The sequence below is a fragment of the Phacochoerus africanus genome, chromosome 9 (genome assembly GCF_016906955.1).
Source record: "Phacochoerus africanus isolate WHEZ1 chromosome 9, ROS_Pafr_v1, whole genome shotgun sequence".
NCBI classification, from domain to species: Eukaryota; Metazoa; Chordata; class Mammalia; order Artiodactyla; family Suidae; genus Phacochoerus; species Phacochoerus africanus.
In genome coordinates, this window is record NC_062552.1 from 21,892,858 (window position 1) to 21,907,713 (window position 14,856).

The 14,856-nt window shown below is 38.2% G+C and overlaps 1 pseudogene; it reads right to left on the reverse strand.

Moving 5' to 3' along the window:
- Window positions 1-1,205: 1,205 nt before the first annotated feature.
- On the reverse strand, window positions 1,206-2,136 carry LOC125136187 (putative olfactory receptor 2B8; annotated as a pseudogene).
- Window positions 2,137-14,856: the final 12,720 nt, after the last annotated feature.

Sequence of the window (14,856 nt, forward strand, 5' to 3'; positions counted from 1 at the left end):
AGCCTAGGGACTGCCATATTCCCCAGGTGCTTCCCTAAAAGAAAATTTTTTAAATAATAAGTCTACAAATAACAAATAGTGGAGAAGGTGTGGAGAAAAGGGAACCCTCCTACATTGTGGATGGGAATGTAAACTGGTACAGCTACTATGGAAAACATTATGGAGGTTCCTCAGAAAACTAAATATAGAACTACTGTATGATCCACCAATCCCAATCCTGGGCTTAAACCAGAACAAAACTCTCATTCAAAAAGACAGGTGCACCCTTATGTTCATTGCAACACTAGTCACAATAGCCAGGACATAGAAATAACCTAAATGTCCATCAACAGATGAATGGATTCAGAAGATGTGGTACATATACACAAGGCAATACTACAGCAATAAAAAAATAATAATAATAAAATAATGCCATTTATAGCAACATGGACGCAACTAGAGATTCTCATACCAGGTGAAGTTCAGAAAGAAAATGAAAAATACCATATGATATCACTTATACGTGGAATCTAAAATATGGCACAGATGAACCTATCGACAGAACAGAAACAGACTCACAGATATGGAGAGCTGACTTGTGGTTGCCAGTGTGGGGGGAAGGAGTGGGATGGACTGGGAGTATGGGGTAGATACAAACTATGGCATTTGGAGTGGATAAGCAATGAGGTCCTGATGCATAGCACAGGGTACTATATCCAATCACTGTGACAGAACATGATAGAAGATAATATGAGAAAAAAGAAAGTATATGTACAGCTGGGACATTCTGCTATAGAGCAGAAACTGACATCACATTGTAAATCAACAATGATAAAAATTAAAATAACAAACTAATAATAATAATAATAAATATAAGAGTCCCCTGATGGCCTAGTGGTTAAGGATTTGGCTTTGTCATTGATGTGGCTAAAGTTTGATGCATGCCTCAGGAACTTCTACATGCAGTGGGCCTGGCCACAATAATAAAAATAAAAATAATAATAACAACAACAATGAAAATAACAGTGAAAATAAATCAGATGTTGTACATCTCTAGGAATTGGGATGAATCCATGAACTTAGATTCTGAACACTCACTGGAGAAACAGAAATAAGAAAGTCCCTTCAGAATTTCCAGATCAATTTTCAATGACACATGGGCCACGCATACCTCCAAAGAGCTCTGACAATCAAAGTCCTTTCATTAAATTGTCTTCCTCAACCCATCATCTGGAGGCAGAGTCCTTCCAAAGCACCCTCCTCATTGCTCCCTTCACTTCCTTGTTGCGCAGTGTATATATCAGGGGATTGATCATGGGGGTAATGATGGTGTAGAAGAGAGATATGAACTTGCCCTGATCCTGGGAGTCATTGCTGCTGGGATGAAGATATGCATAGAGGGCTGAGCCATAGAACAGGGAGACCACTATCAGGTGGGATCCACAGGTCCCAAATGCTTTTCTCTGCCCTGCAGAAGACTTTATTCTTAAGACGGCCCTCACAATCTGACTGTAGGAGAACGTGATTAATGCAACAGGTATAAAAAGAATGATGACACTGACAAAGAAGATCTCAGACTCATTCGTAGTAGTGTCTATACAGGCAAGCTTGAGCAAAGGAGGGACCTCACAAAAGAAGTGGTCTAATTCATTTCTCCCACAGAGTGGTAAAAGGAAGATGAGCACTGTCTGCAATACGGAGTTGCAAAACCAATGATCCATGAACCAGAAGCCATCAGGGCAGAGACGGGGTGCATGATTACTGTGTAGTGAAGGGGCTTGCAAACAGCTGCATAGCGGTCAAGTGCCATAACTCCTAGGAGATGCATTCTGTACATCCCAAACCCAAAGAGATGTAGAGCTGAACCACACAACCACCAAAGGAGATGGATTTGTCTGATCCTCTGAGATTAACCAGGAGCTGGGGGACAATGCTGGTAGTATAGCACAGGTCCACAAAGCTTAGGTTGGAGAGGAAAAAGTACATAGGGGTGTGAAGATGTGGGTCCATGGGACAATGCAATGATAGTTGTGTTTGCTAGCAAAGTGAAACGTAGAAGATCAAAAGAACCACAAAGAGGACCTGCTCCAGTTGAGGCCTGTCAGAGAAACCCAGCAGGATAAATCCAGTGAAAGAACTTCCATTTCTCTGTTCCATCCTGTGTTAGCACATGGTTCCTAACAAGAAAAAGCATTTAGTTATTTTGAAAGGGTACCTTGAAAAAGGGTGGGGGTATGGGAGGAGTGAACCTATCTCGTTAAAAGACAAGACCATGGGAAAGTATAAGCAGATATTTGAAAAAAAAGGATGTGCTTATTGGGACTGACATATCGAATCCCAATTTAGTTGTACGTTATCACAAAAACATTGATATTTTATATACGAAAAATCAACAATGGTTTTTGCATCGATCATACGTATAAAAGGACTGCTTCAGATCGAGTTTAATAGGACTTCAAAGTACTCTAAGAATATATGTACTCTTTAGAAACTGGGAATAAGGAGAAATAGGAGACTGATCAGAAAGATAAGAAAAACATTCAAAGGGGAGAGAGCCCTTAATAGGTATCTTAAATAGGTATCTCATAATCCTACACAATGGAATTTGCACAAACATCACATGTAACTGAACACTAGAAAATCTCTAAAATGCATTCGGTAATAGGATTTTATGGCCTAGAATGTACCTATACAAAGGATTAAATTACTTTCAACATATCACTAAGAGGGCTACACAGAAACATTTTAGCGGAACTGCCCATCTTCTCTCCTAATATATTTGTGAATGCTACCTTGGGCTCTGGACGGGAGCAAAGCAATTAAATCCTCAGGTAAAGCCTGAAAATATTACCATTCCATTAGAGTGTTTAACTATTGCCCTCAAGATACCAAAATTACTCTCCCAATTTAACAAGGACTCCAAAAATTCACTGGCTGTGCATACTCAGTTGTCCAAAATCCAAGGAGCAACACTTACCTCTTCTTTCTGTTGATTTCACTTCACATGTTACCAACAACTAGAGCCACCGGAATTCCCAAAGTAGGTAGGATTATTCACTAGCAACATTCTGATCACATAGACATTTTCAAAGTTGTCCAATTGTGCAACCTATTACAAAGTGTAATGTTTTACATCACTCCTTATGATAAACAATTTAATTGATAAATACATAGAGATAATAACAAATACCTTGTCAGTGCAATGACAGGGCAAAGATAGAACACAAAAATAAAAGTCATACAAGGAAAGGCATAAGGATATTTTGGATATTATAAAAATCTAAGAACTTCCATCTACCTTAGGTAATTTTATTTTTTTTATTTATTTTTTTGTCTTTTTATGGCCGCACCCACAGCATATGGAAGTTCCCAGGCTAGGGGTCAAATTGGAGCTGTAGCTGCTGGCCTACGCCACAGCCACAGCAACGCCAGATCCGACCCACATCGGTGACCTACACCGCAGCTTGTGGCAACACCAGATCCTTAACCCACTGAGCAAAGTCAGGGATCGAACCCACATACCCACGGGTATTAGTCGGGTTTGTCACCACTGAGCCACAACTGGAAGTCCTACCTTAGGTTAATTTTACATAGGTACCTTTCTGGGAGCAATCCTGAAGCATTAGTTATACTAAAGCAAACTCATTGCCACCTCTAAGGTTATTTCCTTACCAGTTTTATCCAGTGACTTACTATTTGCATAAACACGGTCACACACTGACTCAAGTGTCATTAGAAAACAAATAGTTCAGTTCTATCATGGTCAAATTGTTAGACATACAGTAAATTTGTAATTCTTCCAAGACATTTGAAATCTGAGTCGGGTTTGGGTGTGGGTGTAGACCCATTGATGTGTGAAAGAAATTGGTACAAACTTGGCATAAAATAAATGCTAATAAAAGCTGAATAAGGGAAAAGTAAAGGTCAAATCAAAGACACGTAGTGGTAGAGAGGCCACTGGGAAGTAGTCTTCCATCACTGACATAAACATCCTCCTTGACCCATAATTCAGTTGCAAGGAAAGCAAACAACCAAAAATATAAACTATAAAAGCAAGCATAACAGAAATGTAGTACTTCATATGTAGGCATTAATTAAACTCATATAGCTTTACACTCGGTCACCTAACAGCTCTATGGAAGAGTACTACTTCACAAACCCTGCAAAAACGATTTTTAACTAATAAATTTTTCCACATTTAATGCTTGTAAAATAAAACATCCAAGTGTCTGGACCTGGACTGATCTGCTACTTACAGTTAACAACATCAATATAACTGGTATTCCTGAGTGTTTGATATGTCCTAAAACATTTACATGATTAAATAGCTTACCAAAAGATTATTAAACTCCTAACTATTTGAACACAAATCAGGTCTCCTTGATATCAAAATTCACTCTTTTCACCATCATAACACCTATCATCAATCAAATGAATATATTAAAATTGAGAGACAGTTCATGTGATATAAAGAATGTGTATTTCACAATATTTTATATTTCCTTTGATTCCTTGTAAGTATGTGGTTAAGTACTATTCACACACAATCTACGTCCAAAATTTTCCTAACAGAATTATAAAACTATGAGAAAAATAAAAGTATAAGAGACAGTCTAAATGTCCAGGGAGGAGTTCCTGCTGTGGCACAGTGGGTGGAGAATCTGACTCCAGTGTCTTCGGTCGCTGGGGAGGCATGGGATGGATCCCCGGTCAGGAGCAGTAGATTAATAGATCCCGCATTGCTGTAGCTACAGCAAACGTCCCTGTCCCCGGGAACTTCCACATTCCAGGGTTGTGGCCATAAAAAAAGTGATAAATAAAAACCAAAGTCCAGTGACAGATTATATCAAAAAACATGATTCAGTCTCATGAACACAAACACAAATATAATACACTAATTTACAATGACAGATAACAACTTTTTTAATGTACTAATAAAGATGCATTCACAGGAGTGAAGAGAATAAAATGTTAACTTATCCCAGGAAAACACCAATATAATAAGGCACCAGTATAATAAAATAATGACAATTTTAACATAAGAATATTTAATAACGAGCAACAAGGTATTTGAGAAAAAACTAAATACCGCTCTTTTTTATTTTTTTTATTTTTTTTTTTTTTTTGCTTTTTAGGGCCACCCCTGCCACATATGAGAGTTCCCAGGCTAGGGGTCTAATCGGAGCTATAGCCGCCAGCCTACGCCAGAGTCACAGCAATGCCAGATCCGAGCCGAGTCTGCAACCTACACCACAGTTCACAGCAACGTCAGATCCTTAACCCACTGAGCAAGGCCAGGGATCAAACCCGCAACCTCATGGTTCCTAGTCAGATTCGTTTCCACTGCGCCACGAAGGGAACTCCTACAATGTTAACTATCCAAGGAAAAGGCCAATATAATAATGCATCAGTATAATAAAATAATGACAACTTTAACATAAGAATATTGAATAACGAACAAGAAAGTATTTGAGAAAAAAGTAAATACACTTTTTTTTGTTTTTTTTTGTTTTTTTAGGGCTGCACTCACAGTATATGAAAGTTCCCAGGCTAGGGGTAGAATCAGAGCCACTGCTGTCAGCCTATTCCACAGCCACAGCAACATCAATCCAAGCCATGTCTGCAACCTATACCACAGCTCACGGCATGGCCAGATCCCCAACCCACTGAGCGAGGCTGGGGATCAAACCCGTGTCCTCAAGGATACTAGTCGGATTCATTTCCACTGAGCCATGACAGGAACTTCACCCCTCCAATTTTCATCAAAGCATCATTTATAATAGCCAAGATATGGAAGCAATCTGAGTGTCCGTCAACAGATGAATGCATAAAGAAGATGTGGTATTTATATTTATATATATATATTACTCATCCATAAAAAAGAATGTAATTTTGCCGCTTAAAACAACATCGACAAATCTGGAGGCTATTTTGCCTAGTCGAATATCAGAAAAAGACAAATAGTGTTTTAACTTATATTTGGAATCTAAAAAATAAAACAAATGAATAAAATAAAACAGGAACAAATTCACAGATATAGAGAACAAACTAGTGGTTAACAATAAAGAGAGGAGTGGGTAAGAGAGAAGACAAAGGTAAGGGATTAAGAAGTACAAACTACTAGGTATAAAATAATTAAGATACAAGGATCAAATGTGTGGCATAGGGAAGATAGATAATATTTTAGAATAACTTTAGATGGAGTGCAACCCACAGAAATATAAAAATCACTATGCTGTACATCTCAAACTAATAGAATATTGTAAGTCAAATATACTCGATTTTTTAAAATCTCCCTGATAATTTGTACAAAGCATGGGCTGTTTTACAGAATAACATGTAGATTAACAAAAAGAATGCTGAATAGCTACATATCTGGTGGCTATAAAATTTAATGATTTTAGGTTGAAAAATAAAGTATCAGGCAAAGCTGACACCAACTAAAGCAGGAAAAAAAAAAAAGTAACTGTCCGTATATGTTTCAGCTACTTCCAAGCCACATGGAGGGCACCCTGGGATGAAATTAGGTTACCAATGTCATATTTTGTCCTCTTTAAATTGTTTTTCTTTTACAATCCAGGAAATTATTATCCTTTAGTAACAATAGACATGGAAAACCTCTAGGTGCAAGGTGCATTTTCCCACTGATTCTCAAGAGTATATTCTGCTCATCTGGGTCACCTTGTTCCCTGCCTATTTTCCTACTCTGCTCAACATCCATCTCTCCTAAAGCCGTTTGCACCACCACAAAAGGCATCCTTCCAGGAGAAGGAATCTTCTTTGGCTAAAGTTAATGAGAAATTCTCATTTCTTTCCCACCACATGTAAAGAATTCTGTAGTCATCATCTATGTTAAGATAAGCATCCATTGACAATGCAGTAAGAAATACTGACTTATATTAGACACACTATTGAAATAATAATGACTGCAAACATTAGACACATTCATCCTAACATAGGAACAAAAAAATAGTGCCCCTGGCAACCATTATGATATGACATGATACATGAAAATCTTGTTGTAAGCATTATATATAAACTATTGCTTGGATACAAAAAAGAAAGAATTGAACAAAGCAACATATATAAAGAGAGAGAAATTTTTAAATAGGTAAATAAAAATAAATACATCCTAAAACACAATATGATATTCTGTGTCACAATTAGTAAAATTTTGATGTAATGGAAAATGATGTCTTATAAGAACACAATTTTAATATACTAGTCAAGGGAATACTCATCAAATGAAAGAGGTTAAAGGATTAGTGCTGACACATATCAGGTGGTAGAGGCACTAGTCTACAATCACAATAATTGTACAATAATGACACATAATAAAATTTAGATATTAGCGGAAGAATAAGTATTTCAATAAAACTAAACACTCAGTATGTTAACCATGTATTTTACAAACAAGATTTCAAGATAATGTCGGTTTTAAAGGTATTTCAAATTACACAAAAATTCACTGATATAGTCAACATACGACTTGGCCCTATGATGAATCATGAACAACTCGTGGCAAAATTTCCACAGCCTCGGTGCTATGCCTGAATTGCTATTGCATTCATAATGCTACTATGTCATATCTGAGTCCACCCCAGACCTATATCAGCACTGGCCCAAGACGGCAATGGAGGACATATAAATGAGGGGGAACAGATCTATCCCACTATTGGAAATGGCACATCTATCTAACACAGACAGTGTTTAATGGAACAAGAAGCGAAACTAAGAATTCCATTGCATGTTTTTTTTTGAGAGAACGCATTCAGGATAAAAGGAGTGAGAGAAGCAAAAGAGAGCAGAAAAGATACTGAGCATGATGTGATCTCACCTGGAATAACATGAGTCTGATCCCATAGGAAGCTGAAGGAGAATTCCCCAATAGAATTACTAATGAAATATTCTGTCTTCACTACCTAGGACAACAGCCATCATCCACCCGTTGCTACCTGAGCATTTAAAATGTGGTAGCTAAGGAACTGAATTTTAAATTGTATTTAAGATGCAACGGACAAGGGCTTCATCTCTAGAATATATAAGCAACTTATACAACTCAATAGCAAAAAAAGCCAATCAACCAATGGAAAAATGGGCAAAAGACCTGAATAGACTGTTCTCCAAGGAAGATATACAGATGGCCAGCAAACACATGAAAAAATGCTCGACATCGCTGCTTATAAGAGAAATGCAAATCAAAACTACCATGAGATACCACCTCATGCCAGTCAGAATGGCCATCCTTAATAAGTCCACAAATAATAAGTGCTGGAGGGGGTGTGGAGAAAAGGGAACCCTCCTGCACTGTTGGTGGGAATGTAAACTGGTACAGCCACTATGGAGAACAGTTTGGAGATACCTGAGAAATCTATACATAGAACTTCCATATGACCCTGCAATCCCACTCTTGGGCATATATCCAGACAAAACTCTTACTTAAACGAGACACATGCACCCGCATGTTCATTGCAGCGCTACTCACAATAGCCAGGACATGGAAACATCCCAAATGTCCATCAACACATGATTGGATTAGGAAGATGTGGTATATATACACAATGGAATACTACTCAGCCATAAAAAAGAATGACACAATGCCATTTGCAGCAACATGGATGGAACTAGAGAATCTCATACTGAGTGAAATGAGTCAGTAAGAGAAAAGACAAATACCATATGATATCACTTATAACTGGATCTAATATCCAGCACAAATGAACATCTCCACAGAACAGAAAATCATGAACTTGGAAAATAGACTTGTGGCTGCCCGATGGGAGAGGGAAGGAGTGGGAGGGATCAGGAGCTTGGGCTTATCAGACACAACTTAGAATAGATTTACAAGGAGATCCTGCTGAGTAGCATTGAGAGCTATGTCTAGATACTCATATTGCAACGGAACAAAGGGTGGGGGAAAACATGTATGCATGTATGAGTAACTTGATCCCCATACTGTACAGTGGGAAAAAATAAAATAAAATAATAAAAATAAAAATAAATTTTAAAAAAAATTTTAAATAAATAAATAAATTGTATTTAATCATAATTCACATAAATTTAAAGAGCATGCAGTTAGTTACCACTGTATTGAACAATACAGCTATGGATTATAAATTGCATCAGATTAAGTGCCACTTTGATGCAAAGGCAGCCTTTTATATATCCAGGATTTTTGAGTCTGTCCTTGGCTGTGGGTTGTCCCCACCAGGCTCAGGAGAACCCCTGGCAATGTGACCCCCCGCCCCATTCAGCTGAGGTCTAGTCTCTGAAGAATGGAATGACTGAGAACATAGCCACCAGTATTCATAAGTAGAGTCTGGATAGCTGCATCAGCCAGTAAAAGAGATCTGAGTGGGACAACAAAAGGATTCATAAGCGTATGCAAGAATGAAAGCATGGCCACTAGTATACATTACACATCATTTCAATGCAATGTCTCACACATGCACACACACACACACACACACACACAAACTGTCCTTTGCTTAACTGACCAATTAAACATTCGGGTCACCTTTGCTCTTCCAACCTTTTTCCTCTTCAAATTGGTATATGTGCTCAACTGATAAAACATCGGTTCTTAACAATAAACTCAAAATAAAGATGAATATACACAAAGTTCAAAAAATGGAACTACCTCCTTGTAGCTATCAACATAGCATTTTGAAAATTCCATATGTACTTTAGGTATTTTTGTACCTCTGTGAGGAAATGAACATTTTAAAACTATAATTACTGACAATACATTTTAAGAAATATTCTGTAATTTCACAGAAAATAAGGAGCCAAAGGAAATTAGTGGAAGCATATAGTCTAATTCTTTCACATTCAGACATGCACCATTATTCTGTTACTGAATGGCATGCTTCATTACAACCAGATATCTTACATTCCATTATAATCCATATGTACATGCCGAGGCATACTACAATAGGACGAAAGATCAAAGAACAAAATGTTGGCTTCTAAAATAAACAATTAGGGAGTCCCATTGTGGTTCAGGGGGTTAAGAACCCCACTAGTATACAGGAGGATGAGGGTTTGATCCCTGGACTCAGTCAGTGAGTAAAGGATCAGGCTTTGCCACAAGCTGCGGCTCAGGTCTCGCATTGATGTGCCTGGGGCATAGGCTGACGGCCATGGCTCCAATTCAGCCTCTAGCCTGGGAACCTCCATGGGCTGTAGGTACAACCACCACCCCAAAAAAAAAATGAAAAAAATCAAAAATAAATAAGCAATTAAGATTGGTTCTTGTATGTGGTAAATTTCTGTAAGAATTTCTGTTCCTTTGCCAGCTGACATTGACGCTAACCAATCTGGCTTTTTGTTTCCATTGCAACCGAAAACAAACGTGCCAATTCCTAAAGCAACACAGAGAATGAATTCCATGCCATTCTACTCACCTTTACTCATTTTATCTGTGGGTACCAAACTCTTTCCCTACCTCATATCCAAGTTACTACCATGAATGCAGTACTGGGGATTGGAAACTGAAAAACATAGAATCAGGAAGCTGGTTGGGTGGAATGAATGCAAAGACTGATTACCCGAGCATTGGGTTTTTCCAAAATTTTTCTCAAATAAGAAGATACTTTCTCGTGATGACTTCAGATATCTTCACACGGAATTGAAGATCTGGATTCTGTCTAGGTGGTAAGCAGAAGAAAGAAAGCAGTTTGAACACTCAGTACTATTTCATGAATAATGACCGGGATACATGACAGATAGGTCTATATGGGCAACAAGAGAAGGTGGCATAAACCTGCACTGTGACTGGGCTGGCACTGAGAAAGAATCAGCCCCAACCAAAGTCTCTAGGGAATGTCTGTCCTATACTGTTAATTAGCTCATATCACTAAGCTGTCCAGAGATGACAATCCTCAGGGAAAAATGAACATCAAGAAGAATGCCAGAGGATACCTAATCTCTCTTGTTTCTGTTTTCCAATATTTGACAGAGGACAGACAATCCCCTAGACCTCCCACTTACCTTAACTCTCATCTTTGAATGACTTCGATGTTTCACCAAATACTTAAGATGTTTTTCTCACAATAGTAAAAAAAAATTATATAATATATATAAATGAGAATGCCTTCAAGCCACTTAATTTTAAATGTAAACATGCAAATGATTTTTCACATAATATAACTGACCATATATTATTACCTCATAAGGAACATTCTCTAAGCGAGATCACATTCTGGGCCACAAATCAAGCCTGAGTAAATTTAAGAAAATTGAAAATCATATCAAGCAACTTTTCCAACCACAACACTATAGGACTGGAGATTAACAAGAAAAAATTGCAAAAATAAAAACATGTGGAGACTAAACAACTGATGGATTGCTGAAGAAATCAAAGAGGAAATTTAAAAATACCTAGAAGCGGAGTTCCCGTTGTGGCTCAGTGGTTAACAAATTCGACTAGGAACCAGGTTGCGGGTTTGATCCCTGGCCTCGCTCAGTGGGTTAAGGATCCAGCGTTGCTGTGAGCTGTGGTGTAGGTTGCAGATGAGGCTCGGATCCCCCGTTGCTGTGGCTCTGGCGTAGGCCAGTGGCTGCAGCTCTGATTCGACTCCTAGCCTGGGAACCTCCATATGCCATGGGAACGGCCCCAAGAATGGCAAAAAGACACAAAAATAAATAAATTTAAACAAAAATAAATAAAAATACCTAGAAGCAAATGACAACAATGACACAATAATCCAAAACCTATAGGATTCAGCAAAAGCAGTTCTAGGAGGAAAGTTTACAGCAATACAACCCTACCTCAGGAAACAGGAAAAAGATCAGATAAATGACCTAACTTTACACTCAAAAGAACTAGAGAGAGAAGAACAGACAAAACCCAAAGCTAGCAGAAGGAAAGGAACCATAAAGATCTGAGCAGAAATAAATGAAATAGAAATGAGGAAAACCATAGAAAAGATGGACAAAACTAAAAGCTGGTTCTTTGAAAAGATCTACAAAATTGACAAATCCTTAGCCAGACTCATTAAGAAAAAGAGACAGAGGACTCAAAGCAATGAAATTAGAAATAAAAAAGAAGCTACAACAGACATCACAGAAATGCAAAGGATCATAAGAGACTACTACAAGAAACTATACGCCAATAAAATGGACAACCTAGAAGAAATGGACAAATTCTTAGAAAACTTTATCTTACTACTTCCAAGACTAAACCGAGAAGAAATAGAAAACATGGATGGGCCATTCACAAGTACTAAAACTGAAACTGTGATTTTAAAACTGCCAACAAACAAAAGTCCAGGACCAGATGGCTTCACGGGCAAATTCCGGCAAATATTTAGAGAAGAGCTAACCCCTATCCTTCTGAAACTATTCCAAAATTTTCAGAGGAACACTCCCAAACTCATTCTTTGTAGCCACCATCACCCTGATACCAAAAGATATCACACACACACAAAAAAAAAAGACACAAAAGACAAAGACATCACAAGAAAAGAAAATTACACAATATCACTGATGAACATAGATGCAAAAATCCTCAACAAAACACTAGCAAACAGAACCCAGCAATACATTAAAAGGATTGTACACCATGATAAAGTGGGAAGGGTCACAGAGATGCAAGGATTTTTCAATATCTGCAAATCAATCACTGCGATACACCACATTAACAAACTGAAGAATAAAAACCATATGATCCTCTCGATAGATGCAGAAAATGTTTCTGACAAATTCCAACACCCATTTCTGATAAAAAAACACTCCAGAAAGCAGGCATAGAGGGAACCCATCTCAACGTCATAAAGGTCATATATGACAAACCCATAGCTAAAATCATTCTCAATGGTGAAATGCCGAAAGAACTCCCGCTAAGATCAAGAACAAGACAAGGAAGTCCCGCCCTCACCACTAGCATTCAACATGGTTTTGGAAGTCCTAGCCAGAGCAATCGGAGAATAAAAAGAATCCAAATGGGAAACTAAGAAGTAAAACTATCGCTGTTTGCAGATGACATGACACTACACCTAGAAAATCCTAAAGACACTACCAGAAAACTCTTAGAGCGCATCGATAAACTTGGCAAAGTCACAGGATACAAAGTTAATACACAGAAATCAACTGCATTCCTATTATACTAACGATGAAAGACCAGAACGGGAAATTAGGGAAATAAGCCAATTTACCATCACATCAAAAAGAATAAAATACCTAGGAATAAACCCACCTAAATAGACAAAAGACCTATACTCCGAAAACTATAAGACACTGGTGAAAGAAATCAAAGATGACACAAACACATGGAAAAATATACCATGCTCTTGGATTGAAAGAAACAATATGGTCAAAATGACTACACTACCCAAGGCCATCTACAGATTCAATGCAATCCCTATCAAATTACCAAGGACATTTCTCACAGAACTAGGATAAAATATTTTAAACCTTGTGTGAAAGCACAAAAGCCCCAGAATAGCCAGAGCCATCCTGAGAAGGAAAAATGGAGCTGGAGGAATCAGGCTCCTGGCTTCAAACTATACTACAAAGCTACACTCCTCAAAACCATACGGTACTGGCACAAAAACAGAAATACAGATCAGTACAACAATGTAGAAAGCCCATAATTAAATCCTCACACTTACAGACAACTTATCGATGACAAAGGAGGCAAGAATATACAATGGAGAAAAGACAGTCCTTTCAATAAGTGGTGCTGGGAAAACTGGACAGCCACATGGAAAAGAATGAAATTAGAACACCTCCTAACACCATACACAAAAAGAAACTACAAATAGGTTAAAGACTGAAATAGAAGACCCGATACTATCAAACTCTTATAGAGGAAAACATAGGCCAAAACACCCTGACATAAACCACAGCACTGTCTTCTCAGAGCCACCTCCTAGAGTAATGACAATAAAAACAAAAATGAACAAATCAGACCTATTTAAACTTAAAAGTTTTTGCACAGTAAAGGAAACCCTAAACCAAAGAGAAAATATACCGCACAGAATGGGAGAAATATTTGCAAAGGAAGCAACTGACAAGGAATTACTCTCCGAAATATATAAACACCTGCTACAGCTCAACACCAAAATAACAAACGACCCCATTAAAAAATGAGCCAAGGATTTCCTGTTGTGGTGCAGTGGAAACAAAACTGACTAGGAACCATGAGGTTGCAGGTTTGATCCCTGGCCTCACTCAGTGGGTTAAGGATCAGCTGTTACCGTCAGCTGTGGGGTAGGTCGCAGACATGGCTCAGATCTGGCATTGCTGTGGCTGTGGCGTAGGCTGGCGGCTACAGCTCCAATGAGACCTCTAGCCTGGGAACCTCCATGTGCCACAGGTGTGGCTCTAAAATGACAAAAAAAAATTGAGCTGAAGATCTAAGCAGACAATTCTACAAAGAAGACATACAGATGGCCAAAAAACACATGAAAAGATGCTCAACATCACTAATTATGAGAGAAATGTAAATTAAACCTACTATGAGGTACCTCCTTGCACCAGCCGGAATGGCCATCATCAAAAAGTTTACAAATAATAAACGTTGGAGAGGGTGTGGACAAAGGGAACCCTCTTACACTGTTGGTGGGAACACAAATTGGTACAACCTCTATGGGAAACAGTATGGAGATTCCTCAAAAAACTAAAAATAGAATTACCATTTGATCCAGCAATCCCACTCCTGGACATCTACCCAGAGAAAACCATGACTCAAAAAGATACATGTACTCCAATGTTCACTGCAGCAACTACATACAATAGCCAAGACATGGACCCAACCTACATGTCCATCGACGGAAGAGTGGATAAAGAAGATGTAGTATGTATACACGATGCAGTATTACTCAGCCATAAAAAGGAACGAAATAATGGCATTTGCAGCAACATGGATGGACC